Below are 22,953 nucleotides of genomic sequence, written 5' to 3'. Positions count from 1 at the left end.
GGCTTGGCTGTAATTTTGAAGATGCCTTATTGTTTATACACCTTCCTCCCTTGTCCTCTGCCTTGTGCAGCCAGGTCATTAAGATTGTAGGTGATCCAAGATGGCCGAGAGACTGGAACTCTTTGTTTCCCTAAGTCTCCTGTCTTACAGGGAATGTAGAAAAATTACAGCGTGGAAATAAGAACAGTTGACAAAAAAGGGAAAAAAAGGTCATGCTGTCAATGCTGTTGACACATATTCATCTCTATAGCTACATCTTTGGGGTCCTAAAAAATACTGTCATTCCATCTGGAACAGCTTTTAGCAGGCAGCGTATGCAACAGGCTCATGGTGCTGAAATTGGAATGAAACATTAGCAAGTTACTTCCATGTCTGACAGTCAAAAGTGGAAGATGACAGTCGACATGGCTCATGCATATCATTTACTGTCAAGCTCTAGAAACATTTAGCTAGAATAAAATAGGTTCTCAGTCCGTGTTCTCCTGAAATGCCTACTACTAAGTAACTTTTTCCATAAATATAGTAATCTAATGGGCAACTAGGAATAAGGGTAGAGATCTTTGATACTTACCTAGACACAATTGTTGCTGTGACACTAGGAAAAAGAAATTATTTTGGATTTTTTAATATGTCATCTTCCAGTGCACTGGAATGCAGGTGTATGAAGTTCTACTCTTGTTTGGTTAATATTTGTGTTTTTCCAAAAGTCAGATGTGTGGCTTTGTTTCTCTTACAGGACTGACAGTTATTCACAGTCTATGGGATTTCTTTTTTATGGTTTTATTTTATTAGGTGAGGCTTCTTCACCACTAAATTACCCAAGTTGTTGGAGACACTTTAATCTGGAGATTTGTTCTTCTGTGTAGCTAGTGTCTCAGCTAATCTGGATTTACAGGTTTTTGAGCTGTGATAATAATAATATAGGTCTCTCTGAAACTTGCACATTGCGTCAGAATTTTTTTATGGCAGCAGGTCCTGATTTTTGTCCGTGCCTGTGAAACAATTTCTGACATTGACAACTGAAACGAAGGGAGGAATATTTTAGTGCTTCTGTGTACTGTGTCCTTTTGCTGTTGCAGGTGTTCTGACATGTTGGAGTCAGGAATAATAAACTAAGATCAGTGTGAATATAGCCTAAAATAGTAAGGGTGAGTCAGTGAGCTTCAGGATTTTGAACAAACATCCCACTTTCGATTTTTGTCAGTAATTGCAGTAATTGCTTCTGGCCTGTAATGTGACCTTTTGTTGTAACATCAGCGGTGTAATTTCTCTGAAATAACTTTAAATAAATTTAAAACAAACAGTATGCAAAAAACAAATATGCAAATTTTCAGCTAAGAGGAAGGGATTAGGCTATAGAATAAATGTGTTGATGCAAGAGCAAATTGTTGCCACTATTTGTCTGTACTATAAGGGACAATAATTAGCAGTTTGTGAGGCAGCCTGCTATTCAAAGATGGACATACCTGTGGTCTCACTTGGCACAGTTGTTCTTATGACATTTTTCAGATCCTAAGAACCATATTTGCCAGTTCAAAGTGTTACACATTCCAAGCAGTATCATAAGGGGGGAAAAAATGCCCTGTAAGGCATGTTCCTGTAAGATTATTTGGTTGGGGTTTTTTTTCTGAAGAAATTGAGTAGTGGCTTGTGCTTTTTTACTTGTCTGCTTAAAGTACTGGTTACAATAAGTTTTGCCTTTAATTCGTCTTGATTTAATATAGGTTTCAATATGGATTCTCAAGCTTCTCTCTAAGAGTCAAGTAAAAAGTTTCTTTTTGTGTCAGTCCCAAGGGAGGCTGTAATACCCTCTTCTTTGTATTTGAACCGTACCATGTAATGTGACTGCACTGAAGCATCTCGTGATATCTTTGTGAGCATATACGATATCTTAGAGTTAGAATTACTCTCTGTTGGTATTTGTGCTGTTGTCTGTGTAGCAGCTGTCTTAGAGTGACACGAACTCGGACCTGAAATGAAAGAGCTGCTGTTTCTTGTAGCATGCTTGCTCCATTGACCTAATTGGGTACATGTGAGATGATTACACGTTTTAACACCTGGGGAGATAAATTGGCCTCCTCCTTTTTCTTTCCTCTGCCTTTTGGAATAGCCAAGTACAATCAAGTTCACGGTACATCTGTCAGCTTTACAGAAACAAAAGGAACCCCCTTCTTATCACCTGTCCTCACATCAGTCAAAAATATGGTGAAGGTTCCTCAGATGTGGTGTTCACTTCCAGCCCCACTCCTTCCTTTCGTTCATGATCTGTTGGGGGTTGCAGGCATGGGAAGTAGCTGTGGCAGTTACGGTGTCCTTGAGGAAAGAAAAATAGAAGTACTATGTGCCAAGCTTATCAGAATAACGGAATTCCAGGGCTACAGAAAAGCAAAACTTAGAAATGATTATCGTCATATGTAGCAACCAATGAGCATGGATTGGCAACCAATGACTGCAGAGACAAGACTCGTGCCAGCCTCGTGAACAAGGCGGAGGATCCAATCATATTCTGCGTGATCGCGTGTACAAGAAAGTTTTTACTGTATATTAGTAGCGCTGATAGATGCAATAAACGGAGCTTCTTTTACCCGCATCGCATCGGTGTGTTTCTCCCCTCCACCTGGCCGCGGCATTGATCTTTATACATCTTTCTGTCCTTCAAGAAGCAGGATGAGAATCAAACAGAAATACATTGTTTTGGGGTAAAGTAAGTTCTGCAAGCAGCATTACTGAGCAAGGGCTAGTTAGTCTTCGTTGTCTTATTTTTTCCATAAAAGCCCAAATGAATTCTCTTTCAGAATAGGCAGAAGAGGCATATTCCAAGGGGAATTTCATAAAACATTTCTATGAGAAATTGTAAGCATGATAAACGGAAGAGAGGCCAGGGAACAAAACCAAATTTAAATGGATTTTAAGTCACAAATAAAATAAAAAAATCTCTTTATCAGCAGCTAGAATGATATCCCCTTCAATTTGATTTTAAAAGATGTAGCCAAAATATGGATAATAAATAAATACATCAGTCAAGGCTGTGAAATATCACAGTTCTTACAGATGTGTTTGTTGCTCCGATGTTTTAGTGGTATTCTTTTCAGCCAAGGAGTATAGTTTTATCTGTATTATTTGTTTTAAAAGAACATAAGAACATTTTCCTCAGATCTGTGTAGCATCACCATAGCTGTCTAGGTATCATATACTGCTGTGTGCTTCTGCAAAGCTGTGGGTATTTTTAATTAATGGTATAGGTGAAAATTCTGTGGCACAAATACCAGCTATGAGATCAGTGTGGCTGATGTATAAATGTATCTGCATTTCCTTCATGAGACATATGAGTTGCCTTGGATGTTTTGAGATTTTTATCTGAGAGAGTGAATTCAGTAATATTGTGTATCTGATGGAAGAATATTCTACAGAAAGTACCCTGAAAATGTTGGTGACTGAGGTGGTCTGCTGTATAGTGGTGAGAACACCTAGAATCCAAATGTTTTTATTCCTTGTGGAAAAAATGCAAAATTCTTTATTGTAAGTCCTTATATTCCTACCAAGGAGGTTCAGGGGAGCAGAGATAGAATGGGCCAGAGAAGTTTTTATATAGTATTTTTATTATTTACTAATTGTACTGTAAGTTTCTAAATAGCAGAATTAACGTGGGGTAAAAGAAGTCAGTTCCACTTCAGTCTTCAGACCATTCTGTCTCTGGTAGGCTGTTGTTAAGCTTGGGAAATGCTCCATCCTATCATCCAGAAGAGAAGGAAAATTGGATTGTCCGTAGGCAAGTCCATCCATTGATAACAGGATGGTATGAGGTGGATGCTGTCCTATGGTCAAATTGATAGTCTGGTTAGTACATGCAAGAGAATTTATGGTGTATGTTTTCTCTCTGTGAAGCACTTCAGAGCAGAAGAAATACTGTAAGATTAGGGATTACCCTGTTAACGATAACAAAGCTATCCTTGAGTTTACAAAACACTGAATCTGATGATTGCTTAATATCTGTCTGTGATTTGCTGCCTTTTTACCTTTCATTGTCTACTTTTGCCATATTCAAAAGGCTGTTTTGAGAGGCATGTCGATAACTTTGTTTTAATGTCATCAGTTACACGAACTCTGATGTTTACAGGTAAAGTTAGGTCATTAGAACCAGATGCATGCACTCATAAATAACTGTTTTTTAAAAAATTATATTGGCAGTATACCAAAAGATTATAAGACTTTCGGGAAATTAATCTGCTGCCAATTACATGTATTTTTAATACAACACAATTGTCTAAAACATCTAGTTATTGATGCTAGTTCTGTTAAAATTGCTTTTTTAGTAATCAGGCTTCTAGTGTCTGATGTGTTGGTTCCCTGTTAAGGTCAGAAGCAACATGCAGACTCTAGGTTTATAGTGATTTAAGTTTTCTTCTTGAAATCATTTGATATTTAGAATTTATTACATATCATTCTATATTCATATGAATTTGATGGTGACTACCACATAAATACTTCTTTATTATTTGTTTAATAAGCAAGATTAATTCAGGTCTAACTTTCTCTTCCATTGCTGCTAGTATTTAGTTCTGTAAGAACCAAACATGTACATTCAGGGCTGGTTGGCAGCTCTCTTCAGTCTGGACACCAAAGACCAAATGGAAAAATACTCTTTGGTGTAAGATATGCAGTTGATAACAGGTTTGTTTTACTGTTAAAGTACTTAAAATATCTAGGCTTTTGATAAACAGGTATTATGTTAAAAGGTACACATTGAAGTTAGAAAGCAAGTTCATAGCTTTCACCAGCTGTCTAAGGAAAAAAAGTAATTTTCAAGCAGAAGACTGAAAAATGTCTGTACTTATTGGAGGAGCCTGTTGGAAGGTCCTTTTAGCATGAAAGTGTGTCTTTGGGAAAGCAATAATAACTAATGCTACCCACTAATTCTATACATCTATATGTAGCGTATATATTCATGTGATGCCCTTTGCCAAGAATGTATTTTAAGAGAAATGAATTTGTACCTTGGGTACATTGTTGTGAGAAGAATAGGAACTAGACCAATATATTGCAGTTCACAGGTAATGAAAGGATGTCTGTGCAAAGGAATCTGACAATACAGCTCACTAGACAGTAAAACTTATTTTCTAGCAACGCTGAAATTTGAGAAGGGCCTGGCTACCTGGGGGCACCTGCCACAGATCCTGACTGGTACTGTTGGGATCAGCCCCTTGACCCTCTGTAGCCTCCCTCTTAACCGTATTTACTCTTTATTGTCCTGCCATGACTTTGGGCTTTTTGAGCTGGGGAGCTGGGGGTGGACCTGGCAGGTTTGGTATCCTCCTGTGTGCTGGGCTGTTTCCCCTGCTCTCTTGGTGCAGTTGCCTGGGGTTAGGGCAGATGGCTGACTCAGCCTCATCTGTTACCCTGTTATCTGTGCAGCTGCTGCCCAGCCCCAGCTCCCCCCTTCTGGGCCTGTGCCCTAGGTGGGTACCTGCCCCTGGGCTGGTGGGATTGCCCTGTGGGGCTCCTGCTGCCAGGGTGGTTTCCTGCCTTCCTGCCCACCCACTGACAGGTGGGGGATGTCCCTTGCAGACTCAACTTTAGTCTTGGTTGTATTTTTTTTAATTTGGACTTTAAGTGGCTCCGAGTCAAATAAAAAATATTAGCCAACAGAATTGTGGGGATTCATATTGATAATTTTTCCTTGCTTTTGGAGTCAGACTTGGCTGTACACTGCAAGTGGGGAATAAGAGACTCCTATTGAGGAAGACAAATTGTTTCAAGGGTGTTCAGCCTCCAGTCTAATATATTTTTCCTACTACAGATAGCACTTCTGGGTTCATTATAGCTTACTCTCACAAGTCGTCATTTCTGTCTCAAGGCTGTTGTGCTTTCCAATGTAAAGCAGATTGATGCTGGCACATTTTTTCTATTTTAATTTTACAAAGTTGTCACACTGAAACTGTGCCTCATATTGGAAGCGCTTTGAAGTGAAGCGATAAACAAAGAGCTAAAATAAAATTAAAAAGGAGTATGAACAACATTTCATCTTGGTTTGTCTTTTTTAAGAATAAGCTGAATGGGTATAGTACCCTTGTGCCACTGTAGTAAGTCTGCAAACATTAGCAGATCAATCTAAATTGAGTTAGTGTGTATGGAGTAAGCAGAAACAGGTGAAAATTAGGTTATCTGTGCCCAACTCTTTCTATTTCCTATGAACAGTGAGATATAAACTAGTTTTTAGATGTGATTAGGTTTTGTTTATTTTTGGAGAGGGGCAGAGGCAGAACATGTGCTGTACCTACTATAGTTATTAAACCAAGAAACTATATAAAAGTCACAAGCTCAGTTGTGACATTTGCAGGTAAAGGTAGAAATCCCTCCTATAAATAAATCAGAAGTGAATCCAGGAGAAAAACTATCAGTAGTCCTTGGTACATTTCAGTTTTATTTTTGAAGAACAAAAGCCAGGAATTTTCTGTCCCTTCACTAAAAATACCCACTCAAAAAAGTAATTGTCAATGTCAGAAATGCCATCCAATTTATAATCTGAAGTATGACTTATAACTTCACTTTTTTTAGTTTGTTGACTCCCAGAAACTTTCCAGTGAAGACATATCTTATTCTAGATCTTCACAGTTCCTTTTTATGGTGTTCTAAAAGTTGTCAAGGAATTTAGAGGTCTGTTGACCACAAATTGAAGTCATCGTCTGCAGCAATAAAATAAAAAATGCCAGTAGCAAGTACACACTTACTGTTATAAGTCTTGGGTGCACAGTTACTATTCATCTTTGATTTAAAGGGGAATGACAAGTCTTTGTCCCTAGACCAGCTTTGAAATGATGTAATGTGTAACAGCTTTTACATCCCTATGGAAGCCTTTTTATCCACATTAATGCACCCCTCCTCACTGGTGAGAAGCAGGAATTGCCCAAACAAGCATGATTTCTCCAAAGGGGCAGGGTGAGTTCCTTTCCCAACGCCACAGTCTTACCTGTGCAGGAGTGGCTTGTGTTCCCCTTTCCCAGCAGAAAGGTAGTTGCCATTTTGTTTTCCCTGTGCCATTCAGTATCATCACCAGTGCAGGATACAAGTTCAGATCTGGGAGACACAACTGTGAGCTTCCACTTTGAAATGACTTGCTTCTAGAACCCAGCATTTGTTTTCTAAACTGTACCTTATCTGTGTCCTGAATTGTGTTGTAAGTCTCTAAAAATCTGTCCACTTGCACAGCTGGAAATCGAGTCTTGTCTTTTCCACTAGTTTGAGCAGGGTCACGAGCAGTAATCTTCACACACTCTTATCTAAAAACTTTTATGCCTGTTCAGCCTGGATGCTAAAGAATCAAAGGATCCTCTTACTAGACACTGCTAATATTTTCTTTGACAGAGGTTTCCTATCACTTGCATTTACCAGACAATAAAATAAAAGCTAGGTCACAAAATGTTAACAATTTCAAGAATCATTCCCCAGTGCTGTTTGCTGATTCCCCCCCTGAAATGCTGGTTGTCTTTCCTGTTGCCATACAGGAGGGGTTTGTGGGGAGAGCATTTTACCCTTAGGTTCTCTGGCATTCAGCATCATTGTGCCTGTTTTGCCTTCAAGAGAATTGTGAGGATGAATAGAATTTATTTACTCCGAAATGTTCAGGTTCTTTCTGTCAGACCAAACTTCAAGGTCTACTGCTGCTTCTTTGTCATCTCTCACTTCAAAGATATCTGCCCTTTGTCTTTTAAGCTGAGCTGTTGTTGTTGGGGCCCCTTTGGGTTGCCTGAGGCTATCAGATGTCCAAATAGCCATAACAACAGAAATAATATTTTCTTTTGTATGCTAAACAATTCCTGTTTGATTGTTACCAGTGTGTAAGACAGTTCAGGCTTAAGGAAAAAAAATAAACAAAAATATACTGTTCAAACTTTATTTCAGTTTGCACTTAGCTCCCTCAATCCTTCCATTTGTGTTTTCCAGACTTGATGGTACTTGCAGCTGTTGGTATTGGATACAGCCATGGGGATACTTGCACAAAGGAAATAAACTAATTTTTAGTCCAGATCAAATGTAATTGTACCTGAAAGTGTTCTGGTTGGGTTCCTGTTTTAAGTTCTGCTGAACGTTCACTGACTGAACTTGTCTCTATTGGAATTTGTAGCCATTTATGCAGGAAAGGGTTATTTGCTGGGAGACCACAGAGCAAATAGAAAGCCTTATCTCTGTCCTCTTAGAACCTGGCCTCCTTCTGTGCTCACAACACTGTGCTGTAGTCAGTTCACGCTTGAGGAAACTGTTCAGACTGGGTTCTGAGCTGGAGTTCAGCTCCTCAGGCCCTTGTATTTGTGATCTCCAGGCTTGATCACTTCATTACCATTGTACAGGAGTGAATGTAAATTGCAGAAGCTCTGAGTAGCTTAAAATGGAGTAGTACATCAGTTTTGCAACACAGATCAGTATTACCCTGTTATTTCAGTGTTTTGTTTCATGTATCCAGTAGTTTCTATTAAAATATTAAACCTAATTCGCAGTGGGTTTTTTTGGTTGAAATTTAAAGCCCTGCATGAGATTATGCACAGACCCTTGAAAAAATGCCATTCCCTCCATGATCTTCTTTTCTACTGGGGGCAACTTTTGTCCAAGATGCATTGCTCTTGCCTGCAGGATGTATCAGCTCCTGTACTATTAAGCTCATTTTCAGAAGAAAGCAGTGAATGCTTCCTTCAGTTGCTTTTGAATTTGGTAAAGTTCATCTCTGAATGAGAGGCTTTTCTTTAGGAAGTCTTCCTTGTTCTTTCCTTCACAAAGTAACTCATTGAAGCTATTCCTTTCTACCTTTTCTTTCTAGAAGAAAAGATAATGTCTTTACTTTTGAGTACCCAGAATGCATTACAGTGATGTGGAGCCACAAAATATGCAGATCAGTAGTGCTCAATATAAGAAAGAGGCAAGCAAACTCTTGTAGCTTACAGTGCTTTGGGTTATTATAATGCAATTATAAAATCTTCAGAAAAAAAAAAGCGCTTTGCTTTTCTATGTGATAGCAGAAGAAACTCGACTGTACAAAATGCTTTTAAATTTGTTTTTCTCAATAGTAAATTTAGATGAACTTGGCATAGGTAGTAGGAGTAAGAGAAATAAAAAAAATCTATAAACCACAACCCACACCCTTATACCCAGCCTGCTGCCAGTCTCCCTGCATTTCTGGTTGTGATGTATTCTTAATTCCCATCTGACCTGGATAAGTAACATTGAATTCCTTCATAAATAATAATACTTGAAATATTTTACTGGTGTATAAAACTGTACTGTGCTTTGTGTTTAAGCATATTGTACTGAAGTTTTAAAGTTTAAATAATTCACATGTATAAAAACTTTGTTAACTTTTCAGGCCACTCAGATTTTCTGTCAACACATTTCTTAAAATTAAGGGAACGGTAAGTTAAGGAAATACTCATGTTTAAATCAATCTGGCTTCACATGTCTTAGCTGAGAAGCCTCATAAAGAACTGAGATGTACTGAACCTTGTCACTTATGCATCTGTCACCTTCCTCACTTTGTCTTAACTGACCATGGCCCTCTCAGGTAGCCAGACTTGATTTATTCTGCAATTTGGTGCCATACTTTCAGTTTCCAAGTTCTGAGGAACTGGGAACAAGCCTCAGTGTAGTTTCTCTGTGTATCTGAAACCAGCTTGAGCACCTTGTGTGGAGGGGTTGGAAATGGTAGAGCTTCACAAAGGCATGCAAGGAGACAGGTTATAGCTATTTCCTTCTACTTCGTGGCAAACACTTACGTACTAAATATGTCTCTGTGACATTTTGTTTCTAGGAAATATTTTTTTTTAATTTTAAAATAGGAATAAACAAAAAATGGGAATTTTACTCAAAGGCCTTCTTATTACCAATACTTCTGTTGGTACACCTTCCCTGTATTTTTCTCAAAAGCAACGAAACAGGCATTGAATTGAAATAGTGTGTTTATCCAGGAGCACATGCAAGAAATAGGACAGTTGGTATCTCCTGCTGCCCTCTGTCTTTTGGAGAGTTATTCATTTGTCCATGTCACCTGTTGTGCTCACCTAAGCAACAAAAATGCCTTCTCTGACCTTTGTTCTTGCAATTAGAGATGCTGCTATTAGTCAACAACTATAGTACACTTAAGTCCACCTGTAACCCTAAAAAAGCTGTTTCTGGTGATAATAACTTTGTAGTGTGAAATTGAAATTGCCCATGAGATTTTGTTTGCTTATTCTCTTCAAATAATTAAAAAAACCTGTGGTTGTGAGAGTCCCCATCATAATCTGATTAGTGGCTACAACTGTGCTCATTAAAATGTCCTGAGCTTAATTAATCTGTAAGGTTTTATAATTGCTGTTCTATTTTATTCCCAGCAAATATGCTGATATATCTTTGCTTAAGATACTTATTTCACCCAGCTTCCTTTCGATTGTGTGATAAATCTTGTCTTTTTACACTGCAGTTTTTAGTGCTGTCAAGTTATTTTCTAACCAGTGCTGTTGTTTCAGTATGTAGTTAATAATTAACATGGAACCAGATCATTTTATGAAGGGTTTTTTATGATGACTTTTAAAAACCCTATGAGAGGTTGAAAATACCACTATGCTTCGTAAGGATTTATTGGAAATAACAATATGCTCTCAGGTGATGCGTCTCTAGTCTAAATTGCGTGCTAGGTTTAAGATAATCCAGTGATAGTAATGTCTTGGCTCACAGGAGTCAACTCAGGTTTATTAATAATTTTCACTCGTAAATTCAGTATGACACCGTGCCTGTACTTTCAGATCCTGAAACAAGGTTTTGTATACAGTTCAGCAGAATTAAAATGCTACAGAGTTCCCTTAATTTCCATTGAGAATTGGGATTGAGATCAAGGGGTTTATGTAGGACAGTGTGTTTTCTCCCATTTGGATGTAAGCAACTCAATTCTTTGAAGAGATTCAGACAACATTATAACCCTTATTTACTTGCTTGGTGCTCTGTTAAGATATCCTCATGGTCTCTTACGAAAATCTTCAGAATAGATAGGTTGTTTTTTCTTTGACAAATTATTTTTAAAAATTTGGTTTAAAGTGTGGCAACAGAGAAACTAGGAGTATGTCTAATCTAGGGCTTGCCTGTCAAATAGAGGCCTGGCAAGGCAAATTTGTGTTCTATTTTCCTTAGGCCATCATTTATTTTCCTTGACGCAGTGTTGAGGAGGTTTTGTTGAGAATGAAGATGGGCAATTTGGTTTGTAGAATGCCCAGAGCCAAGGAGAGAATTTTTAAAGATAATTCCTTCCAGTACTGAGGTATATTGGGAGACCTCCATGTTATCTTTGTGACCTGTTAAGATTTTTGGAAGAACTTTATCTGCAACTTTATCATTCACATATGTACACACACACACACAGAGGTATATTTTTATATATGTATGTAACTCTGAAGTTTCTTCTGAGACTTTAACATCTCTAAGCATATGGAACAAATGGTTAAATATAAAGATGTCTGCAGGACAATATACTGTTAGTCACTGATTCAGTAAGTTCCTTAGACTGGAGGAAGCTGATAAGTGTTAAATTAACTCAATATGTGAAACTTTAGCAAAGTAAATAAAATTGCAGCCCACAGAGTTAAAGAGGAAAACTTAACTCCCTGCAGGAATGAAAGTGCCTTTGATCTAAACAGGCAAAGTAATTCTTAGTACCTTGTATTCAAGGCCTGCGATCCCAGCTGAGGAAGCTCTATGCTAATCACAGACTGTGGTTCCCTAGGACAATGTGGAAGCATCTTGGGAAAATATTGGATGAGTGATCTCTGAACATTCAGTCCTTGTCATGCTGTAGATTGACTCTCTCATGGGACCCAGGTATGACTCTCTCATTGGACTTAGGTGAAGATTTCTGATTTCCTGGAGTATAATAGAGAACATGTTTTCTACTTTAACTTTTTAGCAAAGTATTTCCCCTTTAACAGTTTACATTCCTTTTTAGTGTTTTTTCCTTTTAGGCAGAGTGCAGCAAAAACTATATTTCAATATCTCTTCTTTGCACCATATTTTCACAAAATTAATCATTCTCATGTCTCACTTCTTGATATCCATGTGAATTGCTGGTGAGTCTATATACCACCAACAGACAGAAGAAGGGCCTGGTCTGTGACTATTGCATTAGTACCTAAAAGGGCAGTAATTATATATTGAGAGATGTGTCTAAGAGTTTGGTGTTCATGTTCATATTGGCTGTTGTAAGCTTAGTGTTCAGCCATTGATAAGGATCCACAATAAGGGATGTACACCTCAGACATCTGGAGAAAAAGTTTTAAGTTACCCTTGTATACTTCTGTTTATTTCACGGAGTGGGCTCTGCCAGTTTTTTCATGTTTTTATGCTTAATATGGCTTGGTTAGTGTTTCTGAGACACCTGGGGCTTTGACTGATTATATTGTTGGCCCCTGTATTGTGCAGACGTGCCTGTGCATTCTGGAGTACAGGAAACGCTGTAGCTGTTCTACAAAGATTTAGTCAAAGCTAAAAAAAGTCATCTAACCGTGCCATCTGTCTTGTGGCTCTCCCATCTATGCATCTTCAGGCTCCAGCATTACTTGCACACAGAATCACATCCTGATTGTCTCTCTAGCTTTGCAGTGAAGGTGCTCTAAATATTCATGATGTTATGTATATATCATTATTAGAAATCCTGGGCTTTAAGCACACTGTCATCCATTGTTCAGTAAACACAATTACATTGCCCTATCATTCATCTCTAATGAATCCATGCTAATTGATTAATCAGTGCTGTTGCTCCACTGTGATAATCCCATACGAGGAATAGAAGTAGCGTAACTGGCAATTACTAACATACATTGCACACTGAGGAAAAGTTAACATAATACCCTGTAATAATACTACATCATGCACAGGGCAATTGCAGATCAGCAGGAGCAGAGCGTGGCCCCAGCCAGACCTGTCATTCCACGGCACAGCTCTGTCTTTTGGGAGAAGAGGTAGCCAGGTGGTCTGGACTGTAGTGGTGTTTGGGTGTGTGACCCAGGGGTTACTAGCACAGGGACTATGCCAGGCTGTCCCCAGTGAGTGGGGTGTCACGAAAAGGCATGTCTGAGAAGATGGGGCAGGCTTTTTCATAGTTTCCTCTTGTGCTGGTTAGTGAGGTGGCTGCCTTCTTGGCTTAAAATGGCTACAGCTACAGCTGCTGAAGTAAGAGAAAAAGCATTTTTGTACCTTTGCAGCATCTTACTGATGTTACTGTTCCAAAGCAGTGAGTACAAATTTCTGATCCAAGTCAAACATTGACTTAACATTGGATCTTGCAGGCTGTGAGCAGTGATGGTAGGCTGCTGGTAACCATGTGGTTATCCTTGCTGTTACAGAATCAATGGATCTGTGGATTCCTGCTGACCAACCTAGCCTGTTTAAGGCATCTCATTATACATGCTATTCATAAAGGGAATTAACAGCAAAGTATCAAATGCAATCTTTAATGAAGACCCATTTTAACTTTGAAAATAGATTTGATTTTTAAATTTTGGAAACCCCCACTGTCATTGGTGGTGGGGAAGACACATGTCATTTAATTTTGGTGAAAAAACAGGTGAAGTCATTAAAGACTTTATTCCAAGGAATAGAGATGCAAGGTTCAAGTATCACTTGTACGTTGAACTCTTAGGTAATACATGTTTTTAGAAGCCTTTCAGATAATATTGAGGGCATATTGTTGTAATGAAAGCAGAAAGTTTTGATTCAGTAGCGCAATTACAAATGTAAAGTTTCCTTTATTGTGCGTTAGGTTTGTGGGATTTTTTTTATGTGTTCAGAATTAGTATCTTTATGTGGTGGGAATAAAATTCAGATTTTATTTGTGGGAGAAGTAGGGATGTGGCATCATAATAATATTGTCTAGATAAGATTTAGATGTCCTCTAAGTGCTACTTTTATGAAGAAGTTATCCTGGTGTAATGCATAGTGGGTTAAGAGATTTTTTTCGTTACTTTAAAAAAAGGAATACAAGTGGATTCTCTCTAAATGAAAAAGAAATTAGTCACAATGCAGTTTTGTAGTTTGCAAATCTCTTGTAAAATGTTTTGTCAATTAAAGATCTTGGGAGGCTTCAAGCAGTGAGTTGAGCCAGGAAAGGTCATGCTGGTATTCTCTTGGTCTGAGAAAATTTGGTAGATTTTCTTGTAGAACCATTAATTTCTTTCCTGTTTTTTGCAATATTAATTGCCCACTGGTGGTTTCCAACCAAAATAAGGGACTAGTGTGCATTTGTGGAGCTAATGATAGTACACTTTTAAATGATGCTTGTTGCCATGGGAATAATTGCTTACAAATAATTTCTGTAGTAACTCAGATGTCCAAAGTTTGTATACTTTTTAAAAATATATATTTTTGTCTCTAAGTGGATGATACGGAAAAAAAAGCACAAATTTTAGCTTGGAAACACCTGCTTCTTTGGTGCCTTGCACTGTTGATACCACTGCTAAATATTCTTTATAAATAAAAGGCCACCCATGTATTTCTGGACAGCAAATTTAGCAAAAGTCCTTAAAATATGAAACTAGAATAAAAACACCACAAAGTAAATAAAATGAGCATATTAATGTCCTAGCAGATAGCAGGTCAGCCAAAATATTTCAAGTGCTCTAATCATGGCTTAGTTCAAATTAATAATCTTGCTGAGATGCAAATACTACAGACTCAGGCACAAAATCCTCCTGATACTGCTCTGTAGTGACTCTGTAGGCTTGCAGTGCAGGCAGAGACCTCATAGGCAATTAAAACCAGCATGATAAATGGGAAGAGTACTAATAAACGTATCCTCTTTTTTAAAGGTGCCAGTGATTATATGGTTGGCCAGTTAACTGCATCCTTTATGTAAATATTCCAATATTGACAGCTCTCTAAAGTTGTGAACACGTACAATACTACTTATATTTCCAGTAGTTTTTTGGTTGGTGTTGGTGTATATGGCTTGTTTGGTTTGGAGTTTTTTTCCACCCTTACTGGAGCATTTCCGTTTATTTAGGAATTGGTTCTTGGACAGCAGAGGTGCCAAATCCTAATATTTATCAATATACTATCAATGCTGCTTTTAAAAGCAGCTTTCTGCTGTGTGGGGATAGAATATAAGAAAATAAAGATAGTGTAGAATGTAATCTTAACCCTAAGGAGTTGCACCTGGGCCAATTAGCAAAGATTAGGAACAGGCCTGACTGGAACAGACCACAGCTGTAAGCAATGAGAAGAAGAGTGCTATAAAAGAGTGGGGTGGCTGGTTGAGAAGGGGACTGGAGTCAGTTGGCTGCTTTGTGAAGAAGAAAGAGTCAGTGCTCTGAGGAGATGCCCATGAGAAAACACCAAGAAGGTATGAAACTTTTGTAATAAGGAGACAACAGTATGGAGCCCCTGCAATGAGATGACAACATTCTGCTGTTTTGGAAAAGACATTGCTCACACCTCAGCCTAGAAATTGTTAAAAATGTTGGGTCTAAGTCCAGAGTTTTATGTGTATGAAAGCTACTTCTGGAGACTTTTAACTGAGGTATTTTTTTCTCCTTTTCTCAGCCCTTCATAAATTGAAGTACTCAGGCACTCCAGCTTGCACCTCTTCCTTCACCCATGCAAGGAAGATGTGAACTCTCTAGTACTGTTATAACTAGCGAAATTTTTTTCTCCGTGATAGAGAAGTTTTTCATACGAGGATTCTTGAAGTTCTCGTGCCAAAATCATGTGTAACAATTTTGATCCCCAGGCCTAAAGTAATTCTTGGTTCTCTTAATAATAAAGAATTTACTGTTTATGTAGGACCTCAGGAAACAGAGCATTGCTTTTTCCATGCAGACAGTGGTTCTTGGCTAGATATTTGAATGATTGGGATGAAACAGATTGGGAGTAGGTATAGCAGGAAGGATCAGGGAGAGCATTTTGAAGGTTCATGTTGGCAAGGTGTGTTTTACATGCAGAAGTTGAACATGTCCAGAAGAGCTCAATGGGAGCGCAGTGGAGGAAGCCTGGCTGGTGTAGCTTGTGTCTCTGAAGAACTGGAGCTCCCCTGGTGTTGGTTCCTGCTGATTCTAGTGCTCCCTGGGAGCTGTGTTTGATACTAACAGTATCTTCCTAATGTAGAAGGCAGGGACTCCAAGGTGTTTGTTGGCTTGGGGCCAGTAATAATTAGGAGGGTAGAGGAGGTTGCCTCCCACGCTTTGCCCAGGAGCTGGGTCCCCTTCCCTGGTGTCATGGCTCAGCACATCCTCTGTGCTACTGAGAATTTGCCCTCATGTTATTCTTACTGAAGTTGTGGACCACTGAGCTAAAGCAAAAGCAATAACTTCGAAAATGTGTGTCTGTGTGTGCATGACGTTCCTGTCACACATTCCTAAATATACTGAGCACTGCCTTGGACTGCACATGTGATACAGGTGCTCTGAATCTGCTTCAGTGCCAGCTCAGCCAGAGTACTTGGACATGCTGGGGACTGGGATTTCAGGCAGCTCAGTGTTTGCACTGAACAGAGTCTGTAATCCACCAGTGCAGTCCAGTTGTAATGATGACCCTCAGCAGAGAGTTGTTACAAACAATTTGGGGGAATAATTTCTTACTCCAGACTGATTCTCAGGAGAGTGTCCATTTATGCCCTTGGTTCAAAATAGTCTTTTAAATGCCAAGATCACAACTCACTACAATATTCAAGAAATCCATTGGTAGTTGAGGGGAAAAATATTGCTGTTGTGGTTCCTGAAACTGTCATGTAATTGCTAAAAGCCGTACTGTATTATGGCTTTTCTTTGTGCTCTGCTAATTAAACATGAATCCACTTGGATGTTATTAAAAATATCTGAAGACATACAGCTATTCTTATGTTGAAAAATATCTTTTACCAGTCCAGTTGAATACGTTTCAATTGACAAGATTGAAAGAGGCTGTGTGATTCTTATTTTCATAATAGTTGGCTGCCTAAAAATCATCTTTAGCAAGTGATTAATTGCATTTGTAGATACGGCACAATTGCATCAATTATCCATTTCAAATTAATTTCATTCTGAATAGTTGAGAGGATGATGTAGTTTAATCAGTAACTGAAATGGAAGTATTGTAAGCTGTTTAGAAATACTTCCCACGTTCTATGGCACAGTGATTTCAATCAAGTAGACCACCGGAAAAATAAGAAATACACAGTAACAAACATTAATACTTTTCCTTCAGTTTAGCAGCATTTAGTTAGCCTCCTTTGCATTGGTTTCTACCCTTGATGTATTGATTTTAGCAATGCAGTGTGAATTATATTTTATTATGCTTATTTAGGAGGAAAAAAAGGAAAGCTATGTTAAATTAAAAAATTAATCTGGAATTTTTTGAGGCATTGTTATGCATGCCTTTGCAATACTAAACCATTCTTGCATATATTTTAGGAAGCAGTTTTGGGTGTTATGTAAAGCTGTGTGGACTGGAAGATTGGAAGTTAGTCTGTTATTATCTTGGTAATGAAAGATTAGCCAAGCAAATGAAATGCAGATGTTGACACCAACTTCATACCTAGTCCTTGAATGAGTGAACAACACCCAGAACCACAAGTGATGCCTGACACAATTGCTCACCACCCCCTGACTGATGTTCAGCCTGATCACTGAGTAGTGATTGGCCTCTCTCAGCCAGCTCCCCCAGTTTATGTCCTGGCCACAGTGTTCTAGGCTGCGGAGTATCCCTTCAGCTGTCCCAGCTGTGCTGTCTTATGGCTTCTGGTGCACCCCCTCTCTGGCAGAGCATGGGAAGCCGAGAAGTCCTTGACATAGGGCTAGCTCTACTCAATAACAACCAAAAAATCAGTAGTTTATCGACATCATTCTCTTACTAAATCCCAGACATAGTACAGTGCCAGGTACTAGGAAGAAAATGAATTCTGTCCCAGTCCAAACCAAGATTCCTCAGATACAAAAAGTTTTTTCCTACACAGAGGTGTTACTGCTACAGTTATAGCTTGTTATGTATTTCCCTTGCCAGATTGTTCCCTGGCCTAGGGATAATCTGACTCTGTAAAGATAAAACAAATGTTTTCTCTATGAAGGGTTTTAATGCCACATCTTCAATTAGGCCTGTTGTGAATTTGACGCTCAGTGGAGGAGGAGAGATACTGATTTTCAGTCTGAAATATTTTGAAAGCTTGTGATGTGCTGCATTCTTCTTCTTGCAAACTGAGGCTGAAGAGTATCATAATGAAGGGCAGTGGTTATTGTGGTTGAACGAAGTTTCTTAGCCATTTCAGGAACACACAACTTACATTTTGTCCCAACAGACCAAGTGAGCCACAGAGAAGCCTTTTGGACCTAAAAAGCTATGTACAGTTGGCCAGTACTTGAAAACAGTGTAGAATGTTACTGCTGGGCATTACAGCAAGATATGTCTAACTTTGGTTCAGATAGGGTTACTGTATTTTAACCTGTGCTTGGTTATATTATTCCAGAACAACAAAGGGCTTCTCTGTATGTGTTCCATGAGTTATGTGGTCTTCTCTAGGCAATGCCAGGTATTGCATTTGTTGTTCTAGGTAAAGGTAAACAACTTTATAACACAGGCTAATTGGTTTGGGAATATTTATGAAAGTGTTGATTTTTAAAGCTAAATATAGTGCTATGGCTTTTTAAACTCATTCTGGCTGTCAGAAATGCTCACATGATCCTGAAAGTGTTGCTAAAAATGTTCAATTTTTAAATACGGTAATTAAAATTGTCTGTTGTGAGAGTAGTAGATGAGACACTTCCTGCATTTGTAAACTAAGCATCCCTTTCACCCCCAGGTTTCCTTGCATCTCACTGTTTATGTTGGTGGGATCTGAACTTTTACTGAACCTTCTTGGAAGAAGGTTTGCTGTTGGCCAAGCAGGGAGAGGGAGCTCTGCAGCCTGCCACCCTGCTCCATGACCTTCTGCTCTTTGATTTGGATACTTTTCCTTTGTTTTAAAGGGCTGAGGCCCTCAGGGAATACAGTCCTGGAAACTGGAACTTCAGACATACATTTTCACTTTTAACTTTGTCATTAGAAGAAAGTCTCAGATAAAGATACTTTCCCTTGGGTATACCAGACTGTTTGAGCCCTATTTTGAGTAGATATATTTATTTATTCTATTAATAGATCTTACTTATTTCCTTCAAGTTTATTGCTAGTGTTTGATGACCATTTTATACTCTCGAGAGTATCCTGCACTCAGTATTTTCTCCAGTTCTTTATTTAGAGTCCTCTTTCTTTAAATTTATCTATTTTGGGTTTTTTCTTACGTTGGCTGTTGTATAATAAGCTTTTTTCAATTATAGGATGGTTTTTGCTACACAGCTTTCCTAAAAATGATGTGTTGGCAATTTTATGCTACCTGAAAACTTACTTGTCGTAAGAATGGATTGTGTTCTGAGCCTGCCAGACTTGAGGTGAATTAGGGCCTTTCTATAGCCACTGGTGGTCTGTGAATATTTCTGAAGTTTTCTTGCTGAGCTAGGTGGTATAGTCTGTTCTGGAGTGAATGTGCAAACTTCAGCTGCAGAAGAACCTCAACAGAAGATTTAGTTTTAGTTAAAATGGAACTCAAAACTACACTCTCGCCAGAGTTTAGGTAACAAATGGTAACAAACTAGTACAGTTTTTTTTGGAGATACCAAAATCCAGATTTTTTTGGGTTGCTGTGATAATGAGGAAAAAGAGCTGTGGAACTGGTGGGCAGCCTGGATGTTGAGGCAGCTACTGCTGCGTTGGCTGCTCAGGGCTGCATCCTTTTAAATACAAATGATTGGTTTGACCATTTTCAGTCAATTCTGTCTCTCTCTGTCTCTTTTTCTAGCAAAAAAAAAAAATGGATACCTTCATGTCTGTGTCCAAAAGTGCCACTATTGCTTTTCTCCTCCAATATTTTGTGGGTTTTGTGAAACAAGCCTTTTCAAAAATTAAAGAAAAAGACTGTAGACTTGGCCATACTCCCTAAGCTCAATAAGACTATAACTGACTCATTATGTTTATTGCTGGGGCTAACATTTGCCCATGCTGACTGTTGAATTGAGAAGAGTGGATGTTCGCAAAGTAGAAAATGTCATTACTGGTACGTACTCTGTCACTCCTGCTGCTTCATGTACATGTTTACCTAACTTGAGAGCTGTCACATAATGAATACAAGACTCTTCCTGGCATTTGGATTACAGTTGTTTGCAGAGGGCTATTTATTAGAATCACTCTCTTCTACTTACCCCTAATTTGAAGAACATGCTTTTAGTGGCACTAAGAAGAATTGCTTAATTCAAATTATCCCTATGTAAATAAATTTTAAAACTTCCACTGTTCTTAGATGCATATGCTTCCTTGGCTTTCGTTTTTACCACACCATTTTTTATTTTATTCCTATATCCCAAGTGAATACTGCAATTCTGTCACTATAAATCTGTTACAGTGTTAGCTGAATTTGAGTCAAAGTTTGTTAGTCAGTTAGTCCTTAATTCTGCTACTATTGAGAAACTGACAATCAGTCTTTAAAAATTGCACAAGAGATTGAGCATTTTTGTGTGTATTGGATCATTGTCTCTTGACAGTGTCTTTAATTGTGCATTGTTGGTTTGCTGTTATTTTGCTTGTTTGTCAGGAGGTGATCTGTTTAAATTTACTGTGCTTCTAATGTAATGCTCAAGTATGAAAGGAATTTGTCCATTTATAGTGATTGTTACGTGACTGGAGCTCTAATGTCATTCTCAGAGAGCTCACTTAGAATGTCAGTGTTATGATTCATGTTTCCTTGATCAGTTAAGCCTTCAAATATATCTGGCTTTGTGTTTATTGACTTGAGCATGTGATAATCTGTGATATGTGGGAGCACTACACTCCTGCAAATCTAAACAGGCAGTGGTGTGCAGGAGGGGGCCTCTGACACTGAGCTTTTTCTGAAATCGTTCAGCACACTTCTCTCCAGTTAGGAGAGGATAACTTTTGTTTAGAAGCTTTTACCCTTAAATTTAAACAAGCAAAGCCCCCACACCACAATAAACAAACAAACACACCAACCCAAAAAAAACCACAAATAAAATAAACAAAAAATGTAAGCTGTAAGTGTTATGGACTCCACATTTCATCCTGTAATTCCTCACGGAAGGTTTATCTTGTGGAAAGATAAAAATATGGATGTGTATGACTGTCAGGTGCCTCACAAGGTTACCCCATTATTTTCTGGCACTGGAACAATCATGCCTTGAAACATGAGAGACATGTTTATAAATCTATTTTTGAAGATCTCTTCCAAAGGTCTGATACCTCTAGTATCTATAACAATCCTCTTATCAAACTTCAAGATACTTTCTGCTGGTCTGGCCTTTAGCAGAAAAGAAAGCTGTTTGTTGCCATCTTTCTGTAAGGACCTCTTGCTTATCTTGGAGTGTAATTGTGCTCTTAGCAATGTTGTGCTGTGCCACACAGCAAATTGAAGTGTGAGATTATAGTTGTTGATTAAAAATTTTTTCTTTCTGGTCAAAAAATCTGTGAATCCGTCAACAGAAACAAGATACAAGATTGTGTTCTGAATCTCTGTGTTTATCATTGCTGGGAAATCTGTTTCCCTAGAAGTGGGAGATGGAGACAAGCATGGATGTAACCTCAGCACAGCAAAAACAGCAGTAACCAAAAGCCCGGAAACAGAGAAGTAGCATAGCTTATGTTGCTTGTGTAGACTGCAAGGGAGGCTTCAGATGGCAAAACAGTTCTGAGGCATGAGTAGCATGTTCTGTGTCATGTACTGTGTTGCAGCCAGTGTCTGGGAGAAAAGGGTCTAGTTAATCACAGCCCTGAATCTGCTCATGGTGTGACTATATTTAACTTTCCGTAAAGAAGAGCCTTTGTAGCACCAGTGTTTTCAGTGGCCAGCTAACAGAGGTTAGCTTTGTTGTGAGCATTATTGTTAAGGGTTTGTCTGCTTCCAACATCTGCTCCTACCAAGACTTTTTTTTTAAAGATTTTGTCAAGATGAAATTTTAATGTAGGAAGGTTGTGTGTCTGATTTCTGTTGGTAATGCACTGCTTGAGGTCGAACTCTTGATTTATGAGATTAGTATGGAATATACTTCATATAACAAGAATTGTTCCTTGACGTGGTTCCACTGTGGAAAGTGATTGGAAGAGATGGCACATACTCAATGCGCAGCTTTTCTAAGTGGTTCTTTATTAGTGACAGAAGTTGACTTTGAGTGAACTATATTGGTCTTGCAGTTGAACCCAAGTCCATTGGCTTCTGCTCTAATTAACACACAAGGAGCATCACTACCAGTATTATGGGTTTAGAAGCACCATGCAAACCAAAAAGGGTCCAGCTTGGTTTATATCTCAAGGGTTTGCTTGCAATGCTGCTCGTGATTTTGAAGCACAAGGCAACCCACACTTGCCCCCAACTCTCTTGATACTTAGAAACTAAAAACAAGTTCTACAAATCTTTGAGGGACCGGAAACACCAAACCTTTAGAACCTCATATTTTGAGAGAAGCTGAAACTTCTAATAACTGGTGCAGAACTTTTATTGAAAATTAAATTACCTATCTAGTTGGCTTTGTTCTTTGAAATTAATTTATAGCATTGCTACCTTTTGCCTTGAGACAACTTAATATGGCAAGTGAATACACTGGAAAACTGTACCACTGCAACAACAACAAAAAAATAATGATTAACTTTAGCCTTTATCTAGTTAGGATCAGGCTCCGAATTGAATTCTCTTAGTGTGTTGACAGCTGAAGATTTATGTCTTCCAGCTCTATTCCTGTTGCACAGTTGACAGAAGTGACCTCTCCAAAAAAGGTCTTTGTTACAGATTTTGCTTTGTTTACATTATTGCTATAAGGGTTGGGATGAAGTACAGTATGTTAAAGCTAATACATCATCTGCTGACAGTGGTCTTATCTCACTGGTAACTATTTCCCTCTCCCAGTATGAAAAAAATGCAAACATTGAGTGCAAGGATCACAAAAG

At 38.5% G+C, this 22,953-nt stretch overlaps 1 protein-coding gene across 1 annotated transcript in view; it reads left to right on the top strand.

The window, feature by feature from the left end:
* Positions 1-22,953, top strand: part of PARD3B (par-3 family cell polarity regulator beta) — a 393,422-nt gene that overhangs the window by 140,066 nt on the left and 230,403 nt on the right. The gene's annotated exons all lie outside the window — the stretch shown is intronic.

This window comes from Camarhynchus parvulus, chromosome 7, assembly GCF_901933205.1.
Source record: "Camarhynchus parvulus chromosome 7, STF_HiC, whole genome shotgun sequence".
Taxonomy (NCBI): domain Eukaryota; kingdom Metazoa; phylum Chordata; class Aves; order Passeriformes; family Thraupidae; genus Camarhynchus; species Camarhynchus parvulus.
This window is presented reverse-complemented; position numbering and strand designations above follow the sequence as displayed.